We start from the raw sequence: 19,470 nt of genomic DNA, 5'->3' as shown, positions 1-19,470 counted from the left end.
CTAAGTGCTTCATATATAATAACTAATTTAAACCTCAAAAAAATCAAAAGAAACATCCCATTATTTCTCTTCTTACAGATGACAAAATGAGACAGAAAGATAGGAAGCACCTTTGTGAAGGAGAACAGTTTAGTGGGGTCTGCAGCTGTCTGAGTTCAGCTAGGGAGATGCTCGGGAGATGAGAATCGAAATTCCAAAGGGGTACAAGTTCAGAGGTAGAAGGTGCAAGAAAAGTGCAATCCCTCCCCTACCTTCTTAGAATCCTTGGAAATACAGGGAATGCTCTGGAGTTTCTCTAGAGCATGGAACAGTTATTCATGACATCTTAATTGTATGTTAATGGGGAGATTTGGAATTTTAGAGTCAAGCAGGTTATGCAAACTGTTAGGACCCAGCTTCATATTATGTCCTAACAGCTGCTGACCCAGAAAGCTGGGCAGCTGCAGATGAAGAAGACATCTAATCAGCATCTATAATTCTATCCATTACAGCATGTGTCTATGTCTGTCAGCCGTATTCCACTGTGGATTCATTTTGAATTGATAGCCAAAATAAAACCAGGCTGGACAACTAGAGATGACATTCTTGGTGAAAATAGTCTTGGATGAGACTTGAAGGATGAGTGGGAACTCTCTAAGCAAAGAGATTTAGTGAAGTTAGGGAAGGCATTACTGGTGGAAGGGACAGCTTAAATGAAGGCATGATGATGTGAAATAGCTTGGTCTGATAGAATCCATAGTTAAGCAGACAAGATGAACAGAACTAAGCGAATTGCTTAAAGTTGTACTACATATCCACAGGAGAGCCCAGAGAGCCCCATTCACATTCTAATTTCTTGTTATTTTCTAAAATACTCAGACAACTTAATCTGCTTTTTAAGGCTCAGCAAACCGTGGGGAGTGAGAGGAGGTGACATTAGTAACAGGTATGCTAGTAGGGCGTGAAAAAAAACTGTAATAGCCTCAGTCAGTTTAGGGACTGAGGATACTGCTAGGGTTTGAATGTTTGCATCCACTCTGAAATTCACGTTGGAACTTAACCTCCAAAGCAGAAGAAATAAGAGGTGTGGATTTTAAGAGGGAGGTAGACATTGAAGGTTCTACTTTTGTGGATGGAATTAATGCCTTATTGAAGGACTCAAAGGAACTGGTGAGGACCCTTTTTGCCTTTTCACCTTCTGCCATATGAAGACACAGTGTCCAAGGCACCATCTCAGAAGCAGAGACCCGGCCCTCACCAGACTCCAACCTGCCAGTACCTTCCTCTTGGACGACCCAACCTCCAGAACTGTGATAACTACATTTCGACTCTGAATAACTTACCCAATTTTTTTGGTAGTTTGTGATAATGGTGCCAATATACTAAGACATACATTTCTTCAGTTTTTTGTTTGGGGGCAAGTGGACACTGCTGCTATGAATGAAACATTGCATTAGGGAAAGGTACTGATGTAAGCCTGAGGTTCTTGAAGGACATCCAGGGAAATATGCCGAGCAGGCATTTGAGCATCTGAAGCTCAGGGAGAGGTCTGAGGAAGCAATGTAGACCTGGGAAAACAGTGACTGATAATCAGTCATTGGAACAATGAGAGTGGAGAAATTTGCCTAAGAGTCTGCAATTATCTGATGACAAGGGATGTCAGCTGGGCTCAGAGACCTACGGCATACCTACATTAGAACAGCTGAGAAAATGCATGTGGACAATGAGATGGCCTCTCTGCACTTAGTGTTCTTCTTCTGCTACCCTGCAGCTTTTGGATGTTCCTCTTCAATGTTGGGACTCTGAAATAAATAGATATTTTAGGTACAGAACAGAGCTGAACTTGCGCCTATCTTATTTTAAAATCTATACTTCTACTAATACAGCATGTGTCTATGTCTGTCAGTCCCATTCCACTGTTGACTCATTTTGAATTTATAGTCAAAATAAAACCCCTGAGTTATGTTTTCATTAACTGCTATAAAGCTAAGTTTCTATAACTTAGGCCAGTTCAGTTGGCTTTTTTTAAAACCTTAAATGTAAATCTTGTTGGTGTTAAACGTTTTATCCTTTGTTCTTTGGTTACCTAGATCATCAATGAATAATGATGTTTTTTTTCTTTAATATAAGAATTCATGTAAGTGGTCAATAACATTATCATCTAAAATATTTGAATTAAAAACTCTGATTTAAAGAGACAAGTGTCAATTGTCTGGGTGATTAAAAATATGTCTCATTCTTTAAATGATATATTCTATAAATATGTTCTAAATGTCTGTTATGTGCTGGCTGCTTTGCTAGGGGTTGGGTATTCAGGGATGTAAGCATTCCAAACTCTTTCCTCATGGAGTGTGTTCTCAAGTAGGGAAGATCAAGATACATAATTAAAATCATTTAAGTTCTATGCAGGGACGTTACGGGCTCCCATGAAAAAGAAAAACAGGGGAGCTGCTTTAGACAGGAAAGTCAGGGCAGGCTTACTTCTAAACGAGGACATAACAATAAGCTGAACTTGCAAGTGCGAGCAGGTCTCAGCTGAGTGGAGATGAAGAGGATGGGAGAATATGCCAATGCTATTTGGGACAAGTGCAAGATCCAGAAACAGGAGAGCACTGTGTATCTGAAGACGCAAAAGTAGAATAAAGGGAGTGGTGCAGTAGGAAAGGGAGAAGACAGGTCACTCTGGCCTGGTGCACCATCTTAAGGATTTTCCTTCCTTCCTTCCTTCCTTCCTCCTTCCCTCTCTCCCCTCCTTCTCTCTCTCCCTCCCTCTCTCCCTCCTTCCCTCCCTCCTTTTCTTCTTTCCTCTTCTTTTCTGTTGTTGTTTTAGCAAATTCAATGGTATGCTACTTAAGGGTTTTTAGAATTAAAAATATGCTTTTGTTTGGGAAAGAGAACTCTGGGAGAGAACTAGAAAATCATTGCCACAATTCAGGTGGGTGATACTGGTGGTTTTACTAGGATGGTGGCAGTAGAGGAGAGAGATTCATAACAGTCTTTGAAAGGGTGTGCTGTGGAAGGATAATTATGGCCAGGCTTTGGGTCTGTTCATATGGATGAACGGAAGGAACATTTACCAGGGGAAGAAAAACAATAGTAGAGGATTTATAAAGGTGGGTCAAGATTTCCAATATGGACATTTTCCATTTGAATGCCTGTTATTTATATTAACAATCTTGAATTTAAGAAATCTCACTTGGAATAGAAATGTAAATTTTGCACATCTTGACATGCACTTTAAAGTCAATGGATAAGACAGAAAAAAAGCTGAATACCACATGTTCCCACTCATACATGGGCACTGACCATCAGCCCCACATGGACACAAAGACAGGAACAACAGACATTGAGCATTGCTGAAATAGGGAGGGAAGAAAGAGGAATACAAACTACCCATTGAGTATCACCCCCACTGGGGTGGGGGGGCTCATCAGAAGCCCAAACCTCACCTTCATTCAGTACACTTAGGTAACAAATCTTCACATGTACCCCACAATGCCAAAAAAAATTTTTTTAAAGGCAATGGATAAGGTTGTGCAGAAGAGAGTATAAGTTAAGGGTGGACTTGAGATCAAGGTTTTAGGAATGTCAACATTTGGAAATTGTGTAGAGGGCTCTGGGGACCAAAGAAATTGAGAAGGAAGAAATGGAAAGAGGGAGGAAGCACCCGGGTGGTGGTTTCATTGAACACCAGCGAAATGGGTTTCAAGAAGAAAGATAGGATTAAATACTACTAAGAGGTCCTCATATAAGTGCTGCTACATTCTGTGTTTCTATTATAGGTAGGAGGTTCCTTGCACAGACAAGACTTTATTTACTTGGGGTACCCTAGACTTAGCCTAGTGTTCTCACACAGTAGATTCATTAACATATTTTTGATGAACCAACTCATGGCAATGATAGAAAAAACATATTGTTCCTCACCATTTACAAAATGCTTTAAAATGAACAATGTCACAATTACACAATGAGGTAATTATATTCACCCCCATTTTTAAAATGTGGAATTGGTCTCCTAGAGAAATTGAGTCTCTTGCCAAAAACTCAAAGGCCTAGAGTTACCGTGAACAAGTCTAGGGTTCTAGACCCACATCCACTTTCACTGTGGATAAAGGACTTCACAAAACAATGTATCTAGTGACATATACTGAGATACAACATATTACACATGTCAAGATATATACCTTGGAATGTATTTGTGTACGACTGTGTGTGTGTGTCAATCTACCACAAAATGTAAAGACAAAAACTGAACTGGCAGCCAGCTCACAAAGACGACAGTCACATTTCCCAGAATGGCAGGGAATATGATTCTAAGAGGTGCACCCTGGGTATCAGGGTGGTTGACCTAAGGGAAGAGGCTGAGAGTGGGAACTAACAGCTGCAGAGGGTCGACAGTGAAAGAGGTGTAGTCCCACAGCCATTGAGACAAAAGAGTTACCCACTGCTCATACAGACATCACGCAGAACACAGACTGAACGTGCCCTTGGTGTGGAAGGAACTTCAGCTGCACATCAAGAATTCTAGATACATTTTAGCTCCAGTTATTTTAATAAAACATTAAAAATAAATAAATAAATAGATCATTGACTCATGGATACATTAAAAAATGATTTTTAAAATCATTACAATTAAATCAGTGCTTAAAGATCTTACCCCAAATATCAAACAAGGTCCAAATTTAATTCTACAAAATTTTGATGGAAGAGATAATTCCAATCCCACTGCAAGCAGTTTCGGAAGTAAAAAATGAGACACACCCGATGAGGTGAGGATAACCTTGATAGAAACCTCTGGAAAGGACAGTATGAGGAAAGAAAGTGTCAGGCTTCTTCTGGTAATACAAGACAATCTAAAACAATGCACAGCGAACTGAATTGGGCAATGGATAAAAGATGAATACAGTATGCTAAGCTGTCTTTATTTCAGAGATATAAGGTGCAAAAGAGGAATTCTATTCATGTGATTTGCGACATGTATTAGTTTTTTATTGCTGATGTAATAAACTACCACAATTAATAAACTACAGTAATTGGGGGAAAAATAATTTGAGACACATCACACATGTACAGCTGCAGTGACACCCTCAGAGAGTGAGTACCATCACTCAGAGTGAGGGAATTAGTCATTCTTCACCTTCATAGTCTCACATTGTTCATTTGCTGTTAACAACGGTTAACGGATGAAGAGATTGTCATCCCCCCCCCCCCCCCGGTTTCCAGTTCCCATCACATTTGCAAATACACAGTCACTGGCCCCAATTTCGAATTTGTTTGTGGAAAACATAGGGCATCTAAGATTCAGAAAGTTCTGCTTCTGTTCAATGAATTTCATCACAATTCTATACCCAGAGACGTTGGCAGTCTCCTTCTCTTCATTCTTTTCCAGCTGATTTGGGGATACATGAGCTCATATAGAATTCCTTCTCTTTTTGACGCATATTCAAAAAGAAAATGTCCTCATGAGGACAGGTATTTATTGCTTCCCAGAATGTTGATGCCTATAAAGTTCTGGGAGAGCATCACAAAATAAAACATAAAAAGTCCCTTTGTGGCTCCCAGTACCTACATTCTTGGAAGATGAAGTCTGAAGATCACTAGATCACTACATAGGGCATTTTAAATTTCATGCTTTTTGGAAAAGGATCCTACTGATGTTTTTGGATAAGCAGAAAAATGCTTGAAATAAGCTCAGCATGATCTACCCTCTGTGGACTTGTAACAGCTTCATGTGTATAGGCCATGTTTTCCCAATATACCCTGAATGTCTTGAACGTGGGGCTGTGTTATGAACCAAAAGGCATTTTGCTACTCTCTGAGATATAAACAGCTCAGAAATAGCATGCAATGGCAAACTCAGAATATGTCAGACAATATTTCCCAGTATGTATTGATACCTGTGAACGACACCTTATAAAGTAGATTTCACTGATAGAATTAAGTTTAGGACATAGTCTAGCTACAGCTTCTTTTTGGATCATAAGAAATCTCACTCTTGGTTCTAAGAAAATCTCACGTTTAAGAAACTGGTTGTCGTTTATTCTATGCTTTCCAAATGTTTTTGACCACAAAACATCTAGGTTCTTTTGGTTTCTTTTTTATTCTGGTGAACACAGATTTAGCAAAGTACAGCCAGTGCCTAGCTTGGGATGACTTGGTTCAAACCCCGGCTCTGCCATTTTCTCAGTGATTGCCCTAGCACTTACAATTGATTGAGTTTGAATAGGTCCTTCCAACTTCTGAAGCTTGTGGAAATAGTATGGCATGCCTCAACAATTATTGTAAGTATCAAACGAGATAACATGAAATGTCAATCACGATGACTGGCACACAGTAAGAGCCTGCAGACATTAGCTGAACCTGCCTCTGAATTGGTGCATTCAAGGAATCAAAATATAAAAACAAACAAACAAATGGCACTTCCTATCATGATGAAGACTGTGGCAGCCTTTGTGAAGCAGCAACAGAATTTACTCCGAGCGTACAGATCCCTCTTCGTAGCAGATGACAATAGTAGAAATGCTTAAGTACCTCAGCACCTGTTCTTAAATGCTTTCAGGTTTGTTGTGAAGCTAGATTAGTAAGGTAGTCTGAAAGCCGGACCTTTGCACTGAACTTTTTGAGGAGAAACATCCCAGAAGTGGAGTGCTAGACAAGCTGTCCAAATGCTTTCTGGGAGGATGCAAATCATTTTCTGAAGGTTCAATGGAAATATCATGACATTTATTTACAACATTAATGTTGGCCTGGTCACTTCGCTGAGCACTTATTTTACATTGTTGTACGCAATACAAAAGGAAAACATCTTGCTAAGGAAGCTCTTGCAGCCTGGCAGGTTCAAGTTTAAAAGGAAGTCTGGTTTCCGGCTCTCTTTCACTTTTAAAATAAGTGAATTCATTATTTTATCATCAGTAAGGAAGTGATTTTTCCATCAACTTCTAAACAGAATCTCCTTACATTAGGGAAGTCCAAGTCAACCCTGTATTTGAAAATTAGCATACATTTACCAGACTTCCGACCAGAGTGGAAATCCCTAACTGTCTTTCAACTGCAAAGCAAAATTCTGTCTTTGAAAAAAGCAAGCCAGCTTTCTGGGAAGGGTTATCTTGTCCCAGTCTGAAACTGGAACACATTAGTCACCATCTTACCTTATTAAAATCTAGCAAAACAGTGGGCAACATAAAATCTCTGGTTGGTCCACTTAATTTGACTAGAAATTGTCGGTTAGTTTCTCAAGAACAGTGTGAATTAAGAGAAAGAGAGGCTGGATTGAATGAGTGAGAACCTTACTCAGTAACAACTTACACCTTCCGGTGTTTCCAATAAAAAGAGGGCGATGTTTTCTTTAGACGGGTCTGAAGTCTGGAGAAGATGATTCTGATTCACACACTCCCTCTCAGTCACTTTCTTTCAAGGCCATGAATGCGAAATGTGAGAATTAGTGTTGTTCCAATCAGCAAAGAGTTATGATAGGCACATGAAATGCACCTGAGCCTGAAATGGAACCACGTTCTGAAAGAGGGTTTCTTCCACTGATGAAGTTTTCAGCCACTTTGTGATGAAAATATGTCCCATCTATACAATCTAAGCACTTTAAAGAGGGGCACATTGAACTGGTTTTAGGAATGAATGGTCTTGACCTAGAACTTTACTGAGAAATGTCCTTGATTAGGCCTTCCATTTAGATAAATCGAAAAACTGTGACATATGAGTCTGAGGAAAGGAAAAGAGGGTGAGGACATTAATATTTATGTAACACCTTGTTCCTTGGAGACATGGTATTAGTTCATTTGCGTGCATGCTCTCATGAGTCTGCATTACAGCGATATGAGGCACGCATCATCATTGCCTTTTTATAACGAGAGAGAGGAAAAACAACTCTCTAAAGATCACACAAGGAAAAGTTCACATTCAAGTCTGTTTTTAAATTTAATGTTCATTTTTATTTCAGATTCGGGGGTAGAAATGCATATCCGTTACATGTACATATTGGTTAGTGGTAGAGATTGAGTCTCAGGTGGTTCAATCTCCCAGAGAATGAATGATGTGACCCAGAGCTAGTTTCTGAACCCTAACCCTCTCCTCCAGCTTTATGGAATACTATGCAGCCACAACAAAGAATGAAATCATATTCTTTGGAGTAACATGGATGGAGCTGGAAATTATCATACTAGGTAAACTGAAAACAAGCACTGCATGTTCTCACTCATGTGTGGAAGCTAAACGATCACAAAGACAGAAATAATAGACACCGGAGACACCAAACTCAAGTCTTTTGCTAGTAAAAATAGGATATTTTCCTTCTTGCCTCAGCAAGTCAGAGGTCGGGTGTTGTTTAGTAGGATAGCACTGTTGTCACTTTTTTTGAGTGACTTAAGCATGTTGGTCTTCATTGTTCTATGTTAGAAAAAATTTGCAAGACTAATATTATTGAATGACAGAAAGTATGCTAAGAACTTTGCATATATAATCTCCTTTCATCTCTAGCAAGCCCAGGACAAGTTCTAGTCTATATTTTACAGAGAGAAGAGATGGCAGCACACTTTGCTCAGCATCACAAAGTTTAGAAGTGGCAGGACCGGGATTTGAGCACAGGGAATATACTTCTAGGTCTGTTTCCTTAGCAACTACTCTATGGTTAAATGTGCATATATTCTATAGGGTTTTGCTTATAAAATTATTCTGACTATGCTTATTCTCTTCAAAAATACATTCATACCATCAGTGAACAAACCTTGTTTTGTCTATACAACACACCCTGGCTGTCTACTTCCCAAATGCTGATGTTTGATCCTCAGAAAGTAGCTGCTTTGCAGTCGAGCAACTCATTCGGGTTAATTAATTGTCATCAATAGGAAAAGTCTATCAGTCAAGGAAAGTGGGCTGCAATGTATTTATTTATCTTGGCAAGTTATTTATCAAAAAAATTCAAGCATTGCTCAACAGAATTGTACTTGTCATAAAAGTATAAGGCAATGGACAGCAGTGGGTGGCTTAAAAATACATTCAGATGTTCTAAACTTGAGCCAAAAGTAGAATTACCTGTAGCAGGGATGAGCAAGTCTTTCCCTGTTTAGACTTTTTTCTTTATAACAGAAAGGTTACACATGGCCAACAGGAAGCATATTTGAAACTGACTCAACTTCCCCATAGAACTAATGGTTCCAGGGGATAATCATAGAAATTGACCCACCCAGTTAAAGCTTCAAACTTACATTTGTCTTATCTGAGTTTCTCTCTCAGAAAACCAACCCTCAGGCCTAGTATACAGGAACTAAAACTCACCAGATCACAGCATCCAGACAATGAGATGCCAGACCCCTCCCTAGTTCCTGTTTACCAAATTCTCTTCCTTTTCCCTCCCTAATTCCTATTTACCAGATCCTCATCTTTAACCTTCCTAATTCCTGTTTTCTACATTCCTACCCCACTATTAAAAAGGCAGATTTCAGTGGGATGGAGGGGATGGATTTGACTGAAGACTGAATCTTCCATTCTCCTTGGCTGATATTACCCAAATAAAAAAACTTTCCTGGCAATACTTGCTGTCTCAGCAATTAGCTTTCTGTGTGGTCAGTGAAATCCTGGTATTTCAGTTACATTGGCTTTAAAAAGTTCAATTTTAAAGAAAGCAATATTTCACTAACTTTGATGCATTTCTTACATATTATCTAGAGCAGCTAAAGGGTTATTGTAGTCCTGTTCAAATATGTCAGCCCAACTCATTTGGAGAAAACATGCAGACTTTAGTGGTCCCTAGATTCTGCACAAAAACAAGTAAGATCTATTGTTTCTTCTTCACCAAAGGCCACAGAGAAAATGCAGTCATACATTTATGCTTACACATTGATAGTTGAACTCTGGTCCTAGTGATAAGAAGAGTGATTTTCAGTGCTTAATAGAAAAGAGAGAGAATATTCGCCTCAAATTAGTATAGCTAATAGAAATTCTCTTAAGGGTTTTTTACAGTTTTATGTAAGATGTTTCTTTTCTTTTTAATATGTGGATTTGCCTCTAAAATAAGCCTATAGCTTTTCAAGCTCATTTTCTTTTTTCAAAGAGTCTCTGACTATTTCTCAAAGTGCCCATAGTGTCTTCATCCAAATTTTCCTTCATGGTAAATGGCGTTCCTACAGCCCTTACCTGGGCAGGGCACTCAGGGGCAGAGTTAGGCACGTGAGGGCCAGGCTGGCATCTGATTATAAGGTGCAGAGCTGAGATGAACTTGGAATCTGGGTTTGGAGTAAAGAAAGGCCCAGGAAATATGGGGGAATTCCTAAATATCCACTCCCAAAGATCAATCCTAAGAAAAGAAGTAAATGCCCATGGAGTGGTCTTGGACACTGAGGCAGGGCTTAGGACTTGGAGACTGGACAGATGCCCTGAGCAATGAATGGTCAGTGGCAGGACTGGAGCCATTCAAGTTAGGCCAGCATATTTTAACAAGACTTGTAGACTGACCACAGGCTTGTTTACACATTCTCAAATGTAAATACTTCCAAATATAATTGAAGAGAAATTCAACGAGACTCTGTGCTGACATAGGCTTCTCTGACACAAATTAAATCTGCACAGAGAAGTTCTCTGTTTTAACGTGAGTGCTTCCTTCCACATTTTTTAATGCCGAAATGGCATTTGTCCTGATTATCTGCTCTCCACTCAAGAGTTTAACTGCATGGCATATGTCTTGGTCCTTCCCATAATCCCAACACAAAAAGCCCAAAAGTGAAAATGAGATATTAACCCATGTTTATGTGGCATTGTAAACACAATACAGAGTGTGAGGAAGTTTTGTTTCTTAAATACAACAGTTTATTTATTTTGGTAAGATTTTTATAACTTGTAAAACTCTCATTGTGTTCCCCAAACTGAGCAACTCCTAATTAACCTAATTGGTCTCGGTTTTTAATTACACATATGTGTTTCACAAGTAGCATCACTCTCTCTGCACTTGGACCGGTTTAATCCCCTGATAGACAAGATGGAGTATGCAATTGATTCTAACTTAGTTTTCAGCATGCAGCGGGTATACATGTGTGGAAACCACTAGCTTGGTTCAACCGAACAAAGGACAAATACTTCTTGGATATATAAAAATCCCTAAATCACAGCAGAACTCCATTGCAGCTCATATTTTAAGTTCTTCCCCCAAGATCTCATACTTTAAACTTTTGTCCAGGAGCTTTAATTATTAGGGGAAAAAAATAATGGAATTAAAACTTTCTACTTAAATAAGGTAGAGAAATTATCGCATTTGGCATCAGAAGCTTTGGGGCCATTTACTGACTGTGAGCATAAAGTCATATTATCTCTCTGAATATTTACTTTCTAATCAATCAAATAGGGACATTAATCCTTTCTCTGTCTTGACTATCTCAAAAGATTGCTCCTTAGAGCAAGTCAAATATTATGAAATATAATAGTTTGGTGCTCTGGAAAGCCGAAAGCAGATGAAACATTTATTATATTTTTTCCTCTTGTTATTTTATCATCACAGGCAAAATCCATCATGCCCTCAAATGACCAAAAGGTCATTGGTGGATCAGTCTCAGGGCTGCCAAATGCAAACTGTGCAGGTTGTAGACTTCACCACTAGGGCCGCCAGGGTGCAAGGAAGAGGCCCAGCAGTTCAATCTGAGGTAGGCTGACAAAGCTTTGTTTTCTTTATTTATTTTTGCTAATTCACACGAAGGGACTATTTCGGTTTATAGAGGCCTGGATGGCAGTCACACATACACACACACACACACACACACACACACACACACACATGCAAAACCCCAGGGCTCTGTGAATATTATACAAATATACTTATATCATTCAATTGCATACATCTCAAAGTACAGAATTTATAATCAGGAAAACCTGGATTCTAGTCTTGATTTTGCTGAAAATCAATACTTTTAAGCTATTCCCTTAGTTACTTTGAGTTTCTACTTGCTCCTTGGTGGAAAAAAAGTGATGACCTCACCTCTAATCCAGATAATTAAATTAAATGCAAATATAGGTATTTCTTTCTACATTTACTCTGAAAATGCAGACATGTTCATCCTTCATTGGATGTTCTAACTGCATCTTATCCAATTATCTGGTTCATTACAAAATTCCTGACAATCTATAATTGGTTCCTGAGAACAACAAGCTGAAACTTTAAAATCCAGAAAATCCGTGGAGTCAGCCACCACTTGGTGCGAATGAGACCGGGTGTTCTTTACGTCAAAAGAGCCACACCCACCCTCTATCTTCTTGCCCAATCACTTTTGGTCTCCAAATTCCCTTACTCATCTCACTTAAAAATTGCTTGCTGGCTATTGTTTTAAAGATAATTGATTTAATTATTCTAGCCTAAACAAACAAAACCAGACATCACAGGATGGGATTGCCCGCCGGCATCTCCAAGTCCTGAAGTTTTAAGGCTTCAGATTTAAATTGCACTTAAAGCTCTGGGTTCATTGACACCTAAAGAGCATGGTGAGGAGCCAAAAACTGTGGGTTCCTAGCTTAATAGAGTGTGGTGAGGAGCATGGGGGAGCATCACATTCGGCTTCCTTGTTTGTAGCAAGGGGTTGAGGCTTTAAGTCGTGCAGGGACTGGCCCTGGTCTACCTCGTCACGCATGGCAGAATCCAAATTGGAAAGCGGGATGTAACTTTAGGTGCCTTGCTTTCCCAACGTCATTGTGGTTTGACGCTGCCAACCAGACCTCTCATCACTCTCCATCTTGCTTTCTGGGCCCCTGGGCTTCCCAAAGCTGCATGTAGTGTCTGGACAAATTAGAAAGGCAGCCCTTCTTCTGGAAGATCCTACACCACGGCACACAGCTTCGTGAAAGACTCTGAGTGGACTTGCTAGAACTTCATTTCTGCCAAACATTTTTCCACCTCAGAGTCTTTACACCAGCTACTCCCTCTTCCTGGAGAACTTTCTCCATAGATTTCCATGAAGGGATCCTTCTTTGCTTTTCTTCCTCCTCCCCTCTCCAAACCCCTCCCCTTCTCTCCCCTTCATATCCTCCCCTTCCTCTTCTCCCCTCCTTCCCTTCCTCTTCCTTCTCTGTTCAAGTGACACCTGTTCTGAAAAGCCTGTATTTATCATTCCATCTAAACTCCTCGACCCCACCATTATTCTCAATAACACCGCCCTGCTTTAATTTCTTCACCATCTTCGTCAGTCCTTAATATTATATTTGCATTATTTATTTCATACTTGATAATTATCTGTTATCTTCTGTCAGAATGCAAGTTTCATGACAATAAGACATATTTCTTATATTGAGCACTGTATTCCCCGTTCCTAGAACAGTATCTGGACTTTAGTAGGTGCTCTGTACATATTGCTGAATGTACTAATGAATGAATGAGTTCGTGGATGAGCTGTACTTCTTAGTTTCCAGAGGGTTTTCTTTTAGCAATAAAACCTGTTGGTTTGGGTGCTTCTAAGAAATTAGATGAACATAATTCAACCCTAGCTTTACACCCTTTCAGTGTTAACCCCCACTTCTTCAACCAGTCTTAATCTTTTTACTTTCATTGGATGAGGCTGTCTAGTATATGTAACGGTAGGCTCTCACAAGTTTTATCTTGGATAGAGCAATAGATTCAGAATTCGGCACCCTGTAAGTGCATTATATTTGTTTCAAACTGGTTGAAATTTTATCTTGTCTTTAGTAAGCATTTCTAGTTGTAGATATGTCCTTCATAAAGCTCTACTGACAAGGAAGCTCTGAAGCCAGAACTGTAGTTTTTCATGTTTGTGGAGATCTCAGCAAATGGTGTCATGCTAATTGCATTGTCTGCTGTAAGCCCCAAATATTGATGATAGTGGGTTAAGGGTCCCAGTAGAAAAATACTGGCAGGACTTCTTACCTATTATGACATTTTTATTTAGCTCAGTCTTTATTTTTCAATCTACTTCTTTTAGAGTCACTTCATGTAAGGGGTTATTATTCATAGGAAGAACATTTTTTTTTCCTGCGGTGGAGAGAGGAGCCCAGAGATTGCAGTTGATGCAAGGGCAATTTCAGAAGCAATCCAAACAGACTCTGGCCTCTGTGCAGAGCCAAATCCATCAAATGGAGGCGATGAGACAGCAAAGCACACTCTTTAATTAGTTTCTACCCGCAAAGAGTGATTTTTAAGGATGAGAACACTTGGGTCCTTCATACAAGTATCTTCTTGTCCCTCAAGGATTTCCTGTGGCCTTGAGGGAAAATTTGTTTGCAGATGAGGTCTTTTCTTGTTTTAATTTGGTACAAGTTTTAAAGGATTTTTTTTTTTTCTTTTTGGAGACCTCACTTACTTAGACATTCACAAGGCTGGAATGCAAGAACCTCACAGGGCAAAAAGTATACCTGATCAATATCCAGAGCTGGCAGGGCACCTAACATACCAGCTTCTAGCACATACCAGGGGCTGTCTAAGTGTTGATGAATTAATGAATGACTCAGTGAATGCATAAATAAGCAAATAAAGTAAATTGGTAAATATTTTTCTTACCTGAATATTCATAATAAGGAATTAATAAATGACTTCTACTTGCATAACCATTTGGAGATAGCTCAGCCCCCTGTCTCAATCTGGGAAAATTCCAGAGCTCCTGTAAAATCATTTGAGGCCTCTGTTGCAACTACCTTATGGTTCATCTTCCTTTCCTCCTCCTCCCTCCATCTTTTTATCACAGGTGTGATGCCCACATCCTTTTCCCAGTAAACCTCCTGTGTGCAAATCTCATCTGCAGAGCCTGTTTCCAGGAAACCCACCTTAAGGCACCATTCTGAGACTAAATTTGCTCAGTTTTTAAAAGACGAAAGACGTGACTTACCCCATAGGATTGTTGTGAGGATTTAAAGTAAAATGTAGAAAAGAAATGCCATCATTGAACCTCGACAGATGTTCCTTTTCCTTTCTTTTTTCTTTTCTCTTCTCCTCATAACCTTGACCATATCCTAAATCCTTTGTTGTCACAAAATAAGTTGTTAGCACATACTTGCAGCATGAGTAAAAAGTTGAGATGTCCCCATGCGTTCCTTTTTAAACTGTAGGGTGATAACACACGAAGGCATTAATGTGCTCCAGTGCCAGACCTTCTCCTGCATACTCTGTACATGAAATCCTGAAGTTCTCCTTTAATATAGCTTGCTTGCAAATATTTGAGTTTCTCCCTTTATTAAAAGTAAAGAAAAGACCCCATATCAAGCCAGCCACTTTTTGTCTCTTAGTTGGGGCTTCAAGAATGATCTTTTTCCTTTTTCTGGGGGAGTTCAGAATAGCTTCCATCAACAGAGAAACCAGGTGACCTGCCCCAGTAGAAGTAGGGAAGGTCTTCGCAAAGCCCCTGGCGGCTAAGGCAGAAGCCCAACCGGCCCTCTCTGTCTTCCCTAGCATCTCCTCCATCTCCGTTGGGAGAACGCTGAATATATTGATTTAATATCCATTGCATGTTAGGCAACATGTTTTCACAGGCAGCAGTTAACGCTGTATGTTTTAGATACTTAAGGTGGATTTTAGGCATCACAGTGAACCTTCATACCTCAGTTTCCCACAGTGGAATGTGGAGGTGCATACTCTTTGGTGATGGAGAAGAATATTTTGTTTCAAAAAGGTGTAGACACTCATTCACTCAAACACACACTCTATTTTCAATGGGCCCTTGATGCCAGGAGAAGAACAGTTGAATCTACCATTTAATGAGAAAATTTTCATGTGCTAGGATCTTATATTGAGTATTAGTCAACTGTTGTTGCAATAATGTGTCATAAATGAAAACAAACCCAAACAAAAGGTTTATGCACAACAAGCATTTATTGTCGAGGTCAGGAGGTTTTACTGTCATTTAGTCTAAGCTGAGCTTGGCGGGGGGGCTTTGCTTCAGGTTGGGCCTGGCTCCAAGAAATGTGGTCAGTGCATATATTTGCTTTTTTGTGTTTGCTCTGGAACCTGGGACAAAGGGGTCACAGTTACTTGAAACCAACAGGAAACACAAGTCATCCTGAGATGCTGTAGTGTATCCTGCTACTCACCCACCCTAGTTCATAGCAGCTGTCTGTTTACCTGAGCATTTGAAGGGCGATACGTCTTATTCATCTCTGAATTCAATACCTTAGACTTTTGAGACACACACAGAAGGCACTCAATAAAGTTTTTTGACTTAGGTGCATAAGCGAATAAGATCTGCATCCATCCATTCCAATACATTCTAAAAAGGTTGTGCTAAAATGATGAATGGTTGCTCTACAATCTGTAATTAGGACAAGCTTGACCTGCTTGGGCAGTTGCTGAATCTTTTGAAGTTGACATTGTGGAGCACAAACGACAAATGATCCTTTCGTGTCAGCATTAGTGCTGTACACTGGGCAAAATGGACCACTGATCTGACCCAGCATGCTTTCTTTTTTTTGTATTCCTTCATGGGAACATGATTAAGTAATTGAGAGATTTCAGCAAACATGCACACCTGACTTTGAGCTTTTCAAAACACCGCATTTGAAATTATTTGAAGAAAATTATTCATCATCTACAAAGTGTTAAACAAGGAAATGTTCCAGTAACTCACCCACTTACCCCCTGGAGAGAAGTTCAAAGGCAGTCTGATAAAAAGCAAACAGAAGGCATTCCTGGTGAGTCCTCACAACACTGTAGCAGTAGAACTGGCTTGCAGAATCTCAGCTTCAGGGGGAGGTATTTGGAAGATGCCATAGTAGTTATAATGACTTCGGTTTTACATGCTTCTTCAGCTTCTAGAAGTGAATGACGCTAGGCATGTCATTTAATTTCTCTGAGTATCCATTTTCTCATTTGTAAAAGGGAAGTTATAATTCCTAAATGCTAGGTTGATTGTGAAGATTAAATGGAACAATAGATGTGCAGTGCCTGATGTAGCACCTTTTGGTTTTTTTAAATTTCAAAACTAGCTGTTATGTGGAATAAAGATTTATGTGGAATCACCATTTTCCTTATTCAACTTCCCCTTTGCTTTTTTTTGGAATAAAATTATTTTACTATCTATCATCTACCTAAAACCTATCCATTAACATTATAATGTGGGTAAGTCAGGTTAAATAGTCTATTAGGTGATCTGAATTCTAATTCATTGATGGCCACTAGCGATTTCTGTGACTTAGGCTTTCTGAGTTCCCATTTCCTCAAAGGACATTAATATTTAGAGTTTATTGAAGATCTGAGTCTACCAATTCTGTATCTCTCTATCTACTTATCACTATCTATTTTTTATTTATGCCTCATCCATCTATCCATCATAAACACTTTTCGTGTCTTTCACAAAATTACTTTTTTATGGCAAATGGATCATTTATATGAACTTAGGGCATTTGGTAAAAGCACTAATAATATTAGCTAAAGCGTTGATGAAATTGAAGCAACCAGGATTAAAACTGCTATAGAGAATAAGAGATATCCACACATTTACTGTGTATCAGAGTATATCCTCTACCCAAATAAAATCAAATTGGTGGAAAGGTATACAAAATATGCTTTGAGCTAACCCCAATTACCTACATTTAAATGAACTGAACAAATAGGATAGAAAGCTATTCTCTAGACTATAAACAGTCAACACAGGAGTATTTTAAACCACGAGCTCTTATGACATATTTGAATGTGATTTACTTTATGCAAATCTAATCTACATGCAGATTTTTTTTTCAAGATCACATATATTCACATATATCCCATATGTTAAGCAAAGGTGGCCTTATTTAACATTTCCATTAAATATGAGTAGTGTAGCAGCCTGTATTTTTTTCTCAAATTTCAGTTCTACATTTAGTCAAATCTACTCTGAATTCAGCTTCAGAGAAAACAGATTTTTCTCTAGTTTCCTCTTTTGTTCCTGCTGTTCTTGCCACTATCCTAAGCCAGACCCTGGGGATTTCTCTCCTGATCATTTCCAACAGCCTTGTAACTGGACTCCCTGCTTTCCAAGTCATCCCTCTTCAGTCCAACTTATCTTCCAAGCTAGTGATCTTTAAATACAGAGATTTGACTCTAAGAATCCACTCGGATATTTCCTGTTTCCCTGAGGTCAAGGGACACATTCTCAGCATAGCATACATCCGTGACCCTGCCCCACCTCTTCCCACTTCCCACAACCCTACCTCCTACGGCAAAATGGTGGAGAACGAACTTTTTATGATCTCCTAAACTTCCTTATGACCTTGTGCTTTTCTGTAAGCTCTTTTCCTGTTCATATGCATGTAAGATGTACACGTGTAGTTTTGGTACATGCATCGATCACACAATGGTGAAGTCTAGGATTTCAGGGTATCCATTACTCAAATAACCTGCATTGTGCCCATTCAATTAGCCCTCATCACCTTCCCTCTCCCACACCCTCGCCATCTGAATCTCCAATGTCTGTTGTTCTATAATGCATGTCCATGTGTACGCATTAGTTAGTTCCACTTATACGTAAGAACATGTAATACTTGAATTTTTGTTTATGAGTTGTTTCACATAAGATGATGGCTTCCAGTCATGTTGCTGGGAAAGACATAATTTCATTCCTGTTTATGACTGCATAGTATTCTATAGTGTATATATACCACGTTTTCTTCATCCAATCATCCATTGATGGGTTGATGAACACTCAATGTCTTTGCTATTGAGCTGTGAGACGCTTAATCTCCTTGCCCTGTTGAAAACAGTCTTTCTCCCTTAACAGAGCTGAATCCAATTTCATCATCAGGTCACATGCTTCCTCCTCCAGAAAGTCACCCTTGATGTGATCACGTGCTTACCCTCTTCCCGCTAGTCAATTACAGAGGGTCCTACTTCAAGGGCCCCCTAGCTTAATATACTTGATACCTAATACTCTACTCTCTGGTTATCTGAAAATATTTTCATATTCCTAGGTGCTCTGTGAGCAGCTGAGGACAAAGGTCCATGAGCTTCACATAGTGCCTGACATGTGTTAGACATTTAATAAGCATTTGTTGTATGAGCAAAGTGAATGAACTTTTTAAAGCAGCAGTTACGTGGCTGTCACACACTCACAAATTTCAAACAAGAAAGAAAATTACCATATAGGATGATTTGTCTGAGTGCTTTGTTTCCCTGTCATATTATGTCAGGGATCAAAGGATAGCATTTTTTCCTCTTCAAATTGAAAATAACTTTGTTTTTACTGGTGTTTCTTTCCTCATATTAAAGGGAGCTTTCATGGTCGACTTTAATATGACTTGATTGTCTCTACATTTATATCTCTTGGTACTTTGCTTTTCACCATAAGTCAGCAAGATCAAAATCTTCTCCTAATTACCTTCACTACCTGCTGAAATATCTGCTGCTGGGAATGTGTCTGTTGCTCCAACAATTATGCTAGTGGTAACGGCACACGTTCCCATGAGGCAGGGTGGTGATGCTGGACTTCAAAGGGCCCATGCCAACTGGTGATGAATACTGCAGTTCAATTAAAGTGTAATTAAGTTGGCATGCTATATTCTGACTTCTACTTGCTTCAAAGATAATCCATTGCA

Source organism: Carlito syrichta, unplaced genomic scaffold, assembly GCF_000164805.1.
Source record: "Carlito syrichta isolate Samal-C Ts95f unplaced genomic scaffold, Tarsius_syrichta-2.0.1 Scaffold305469, whole genome shotgun sequence".
In the NCBI taxonomy this organism is placed as follows: domain Eukaryota; kingdom Metazoa; phylum Chordata; class Mammalia; order Primates; family Tarsiidae; genus Carlito; species Carlito syrichta.
This window is presented reverse-complemented; position numbering follows the sequence as displayed.